The following is a 6,170-nucleotide window of genomic DNA, read 5'->3' as shown; positions in this document are numbered from 1 at the left end:
GGGGAGAAAATATAGAATGAGAAACAATCCATCCATTGTCTATAAAATCAATAAAAGGTGGGAGATAAAAGGTCTTAAATAATGGGTGCTTCCATCTTAAGACTATAAACCTACCTATATCACTTTAATTTAAAAGTAAGCCTCTTTTAGTTTTAACTTTTTGAATATGATTTTTTTTTTCTCCATTCTCATATCTAGCATGAAAGAAATATGGACATTTGAATAACTTGTATAATTTAAAGCTAAAAGGCTCTCTAGCCCCTAATCATCCCAAACCATCCACAAATGCCATGTCCTCCTCCTTAGGGGCCTCTTAGTTGGTGTCATATATTGAGGAAAGACCTATCTCTTCTTTGGGTTTCTTGGGCAACTCTTTGATTATGACTACTCCTATTGAGTAGGAGGTAGTTCCCTAGTCAACTATCCTAAGCCCCTATTTGCAAGAAATTTTAGATGAGGTAATTGTAAAATTTGATATGAAGAATTATTCTAAGAAGTTTAAGACTAGAAAGAAATAGGAAGGGAGCTCGAAAAAGGGCTTGGTGGACACTCTAGGGTTTGGCTACCTTGATTCTAGTATTTGTGTGGATAAGTCTTCCTCTTCTCCCCTACTATCCAAAATGGGTTTGAATAGGTCTATAAATCTCAAAGGATAGACTTTGATCTTGGCGTCATCTTCTACACCTCTTGAAAAGGGTCCAAAGGATAAGATAGATGAAGATGAAGATGAAGATGATTTTAACTAGAATCTAATAGGCGGGAAAGTGAAAAAAAAATAAAAAAATCAGATGTTGGAAAGAAAACTAGACAAGGGAGACCAATCCAAAAGGAAATTAGGGTAAATATATTGAAACATAAGAATTTAGTGGGAGAAAAAATATTATTGAAGGTTATTCTAATTCTAGAAAAAATAAAAAGTAAGGGTCGCATGAGTTGGAATGAGAGCTATTTCTTCATTGTTCAAGGCTGGTCTATATGGTTTTCTTTTCTCTTTATTTTTTTAATGAAGATAAAGTCTTGAACTATGAGAGGCTTAAATAGCCTAACCAAAAACAATATGTTAAAATATGCTATTCAGGATAATAAGGTGGATTTGTGCTCATTTAGGAAATAGAAAATATGAAAAGAAGGATTTGGGAAAATTGTCAACAAAATCAAGGGTGATGTAGAATGAGAGGCTTCAAAATCAAATTGAGCACTAGGTGGTATTGCTACTCCATAGAATCCAAGTAAAGTGGTTGTGTCCCTTTTGCACTCTTCTACTAACAATCTTATTATTTCTTGTAATAATTTTATAATTTATGGATGTTCATTGAATTTGATTAATGTTTATACCCTAAATGCTAAAGATCCAAGGAAATAGTTATGAGACTCTCTTTCTAATTTGATAGGCATTTTAAATCATGAAAATAGATGGTTGGTGGATATTTTAACTTGAACCCATTTATCCTTTTTAAGTTTTTGGAGGATCAAAATAATTTAATGATAGTATGTGTGATGGAACTTGGGGATTTCTTATCTTCTTTTGTTCTTATGGATATAGACCTAAAAGGTGTTGATTACACTTGGTCCAAAAAAAGGAAAGGGACAAACCATATCCAGTTTAGGGTTGAAAAATTCATGCTCTAAAAAAAGTTGAATAATTTGGTTGATTTCTTTCTTGAGGCCTACCCTCACATTGGTTTAGATCATAGTGTTTTTCTTCTTGACTAGTATTTAGGTGAGAAGACCACTTCACCCTTAAGATTTGAAATAATATGAATGTCCCATATTGATCTAAGAATATTGGTTGAAAAATGGTGGAGAAACCTTATTGCAAAATCCCTAACAATGAAGATTTGTAAAAGATTACATATTATAAAAGATAAGGTGAAAGACTAGAATAAAATATTTTTTGGAAACATATTTGAGTGAAAGAAAAATCTTGTGAGAAAATTGGAAAAAGGGGACCATGATAAAGTTGTATGCAAGGATGAATTAAAACTAAGAGAGAAATGGGTTAATCTTAATAAACAAAAAGAGGTTATTTATAAATAGAAATCAAGAATCCAATGGTTAAAAGGAGTTAATAAAACTAGACTGTTTCACTAGTCCACACTTAGGCATAGGTTCAAGAATAGAATAGTATCATCGCTTCTTCCAAAATGGGTCCATATTGAATGAGGAAGGTGACATTGCTTATAATGATGTTAATTTTGTCATGTCCCCTTTTCAAATAATTTAAAAAAAAGAAAATCTTTGCTAAGGCAGGCAGGCCCAAGAAAGTGAAGTTTCGGAAAAAGGGAGTTAATCTTTGGAAACCCTTGGACTAATAAATGATAATTATTATTAAAATATGTTTCATTAACCTCTCTTGGACGTGAGTTACAGTTATGCCCTTTTTAAAGAGGTTTGGAGGCATTTTGGGGGGATTCCAGACTTGATTTTCGCTCATTCTTTGTTATTCTTCAGAGGCTGCCAAACCTGTGGAGAAGGAGACCCAAGAACGGGAGTTTGCAGGTTTCCAGGGAGACCCAAGAACGGGAGTTTGCAGGTTTCCAGGAAGGCTAAGGACGGGAGTTTGAAGCCATTCCATGTGCATGCTCATACAGAGTTTGCCTTTGTGCTGAACAGTGCAGATTTGTGAGTTTCCGGGTGTATTTTTGTAAGAGTTTGGTGTTTCCGGTTGAGTATTTCATATCAGTTTTGGTTGCTGCTGTATTTTAGACTTTAAGCTATTAAAATAGATCTAAATATATATATTGGGACGTGATTAAACTTCTGAGATAGATTATTAGTGTTCTTGTGGTGTTTCCGGGCATATTTTGTGCTATTTCGGGAGCCCGATGAGCATAGTTTTGGTCTTACATTTTTGAGCTGTTGTGTAAAGGCTATACGGATCTGGAAATGTCAATTTGTAGGCTGTTATGCTGCTGAAAGTTCTGTAAAAATTTCCATTTTCAGATTTATTAGTAATTGGTGAAGCTGTGAAGCTTTTGGCACAATTTCTGGCATACCCGATTTGGGGTTTCTTGAGAAATTTGGAGGATCTTTGTGATATTAGTTGTTTGATCTTAAAGATCTGATTAAAGGTTGGAAATATCATGTAAAATCAGAAAAGGGACATTTCAGTGGTATCAGAGCCATGATCTTGCCAGCCTGAGGGTTTGTAGAAGTTGCAGGTCAGTTTTGACAACTACCCAGATCTTGCATTTCAGTTTTGAGAACTACCCAAATCTTGCATGTCATAATTTATGATTGCATGTTGCTTCTAATCAGTTGCATGTCAAAATTTATGGTTGCATGCTACTTCTAATCATTTTCATGTTAGTTCTTGGTGAATTTGGTGGTTGTAGAAGTTTGCATTTTAGTTTTGACAAGTACCCAGATCTTGCATATCAGTTTTGACAACTACCCAGATCTTGCATGTCATAATTTGGTGGTTGCATGCTTCTAATCAGTTGCATGTCCAAATCTATAGTTTCATGCTACTTATAATCATTTGCATGTTAGTTCTTGGTGAATTTGGTGGTTGTAGAAGTTTGCATTTCAGTTTTGACAACTACCCAGATCTTGCATGTCATAATTTGGTGGTTGCATGTTGCTTCTAATCAGTTGCATGTCCAAATCTATGGTTGCATGCTACTTCTAATCATTTGCATGTTAGTTCTTGGTGTTTGAAGAAGTTATATCCTATTGGGGTTACACTCTACTTTATCCAGAATGGACAGGTATAGTACAGAGTCTCAGAGGGAACAATCTTGGACAATTGATAGCCAGAGTCAAAATAATAGAAAGGATGGTTATTTAGACATTCGAGATAAACTTATGAAAATAAGCCATGACATGTCTAAATAGTTGGTTGAGCACCACCGTATAAATGACATGTTATCTGACCCAGCTAAGGTGGATAAGTTGACTAGATTTCTATTTGGCAGATTTTCTCACAGGACAGATGACATAATTTCCAAGAACTTGCATGAGGAGTTTGAGAAACTAGCTGATAGCCAGGTAGAGGTCTCAGATTCTACTCTGCCACAGGAGGTGGTGGGAAAGGATATTACACAGATTGATAGTAACGGTCAACTTGATACTCAAATTGAGACAATTGTTTACAGGTTGTCAAAGGGTGATGCCACAGGTATTCAGGATGGTATAGTTACAACAGGCAGTGACAACAGTGTAGTGGGTTCAGATGATGATTATGAGGATGTTGTTGTGCAGGATGGTGAGATACCTGGTAGAGATGAGCAGACATTGAGCATTCATGACTTTGCTGAGAAAGAGTACCAGGCACAGTTAGATGCTTCATCACATGAGGTTGAGGCTGGTAGTACTTCACATGATTTGTCCAGCCAGCTGAAGGTGAACCAAGATAGTATTGTGACTTCATTATCTCATCATGACAGGTATGTGGAGTTAGTTGGTATTGGTCATATTACTCAGGTGAGGAGTTTGCTTGAGTTACCAATTGATTCTAGTTTACGGATATGGACTCGAGATTGTTATATTGGCATTTGGGATTCAGTTGACTGGATATCTTTAACACTTTTTGGTAGCAGTGTTTGTTTGGGTGCTATCATGGATTTGATTAGCAGATTACATGGTGTTGTCTTTTCTTGTGCCAGTATCTTGTCTGATGTTGGTATTAGTTTTTATACACCAATGTTGGGCCTTGTTCATATATCCAGTCGGCCATACTTGTTGGAATGTGTTGATGATATTTCATATTTGGCAGTGTGTATAGATGATTCCCAGGATCATATTGGCATTGATGACATCCAGAAGGATGCAATGGGCAATTTTGAAGACTTAGTTTCCTTGGGTATAGAGGAGTTGGACAGAAATGCTAATGTTTTTGATACTCTGTATGTTGATATGAGTTTTAGATTTGATTCACAGGATATGGATGGTAATACTCTAGAGACTAGTAACTTTGAGGATACTCCTTTAGACAGTGCATCAGAGGAGGTTTGTAGGAGACAGTCAAGCCAGTGCCATCATGTGTCTAATCAGTTGAGAGTTAGTGACCAAGACATTGCTATCACTTGCCAGCATTTCGATGCTGCTCGTCAGTTGTTAGCAGTTTATGGATGGGGTTCTCCTACTAGTGATGAGCAGGGAGGCAGTTATCTTTCCTTGACAGAGTTCCACTCTTTATGGGAGGCTATCCAGATTCTGAGACAGGATTATATGCAGTTGGTAGCCGACAGAGATTATCTTATGAAGTGGGGCAGTACAGCATATGATGCATTGTTGGCCAAGGAAGATGAGGTGAGTGAGATTACTGAGCAGCTTGTGGTGACTTCTGAGATTCTTGAGAGTACACAGTTGGCTTTCAAGGAGTCACAGTTTCATTTGGCTAAGGTGACCATGGAGTTAGAGCGACTACAGTCTTCACCTGATTCTATACAGTCACAAGTAGTGGTGTTTGGTGATCCGAGGATGTCCATGGCCGAGATTGTCAGAGACAGTGGAGATGGGGATGCATCCATTCTTGATACTAACATTGGAATATCAGGTTCATTCCCACTAGAGTTAGGTTCAATTGAGTTGGGTGTTGTAGCAGATTGTTGTATGCCTGACATGGTGGTGACCTCTAGTACTAATGGCACGAAGACTAGAGATGTTGTATCAAAGACCATGTGTGACATTGGTGAGCTGATAGTTGGCATGGTTCCTACTAGTAATACTACTCCCTTCGCAATGTCTTCAGAGGTAGTAGTCAGTTCCAATTTGGTTAATGATCGATTGCAGTTAGTTACATCTGGATTGCAGTCTGAGCCACTGACTGAGATTGGTGCATTCTATCGGCATTACACTGTGAGGTATGCTCATCTATCTACCTTTGATGACCATGTTGATGAGATGATGATACAGAGATGTACTTTGGTTCCTAGTGCTTATCATCAGTTATGGGACAATTTGATGCCTCAAGATGAGAGTTGTGATGGGCATGACATGGCGATAGGTTCTACAGTTGACAGCTTGATAATACATGACTTAGAGCAGGAGTTTCAGAGTGATGCTTCAGTAGGTGTTGTTATTGATTCTACTCCTTTGACTATGACATCTCTTGACTTAGCTGGTGATCAGTCACAGTGGGTTGTATCACTTCTTCATGGTGAGCTGTTGACTGAGGTTGGTTTTTTTTATCAACATTATATTGCAGGGTATGTACATCAGTTAGC

This window comes from Cupressus sempervirens, chromosome 9 (genome assembly GCF_028749045.1).
Source record: "Cupressus sempervirens isolate cs-2001-9-10 chromosome 9, ASM2874904v1, whole genome shotgun sequence".
NCBI lineage: Eukaryota > Viridiplantae > Streptophyta > Pinopsida > Cupressales > Cupressaceae > Cupressus > Cupressus sempervirens.
The sequence above is the reverse complement of the archived record's forward strand: the minus strand, read 5'-3'. Positions refer to the sequence as shown.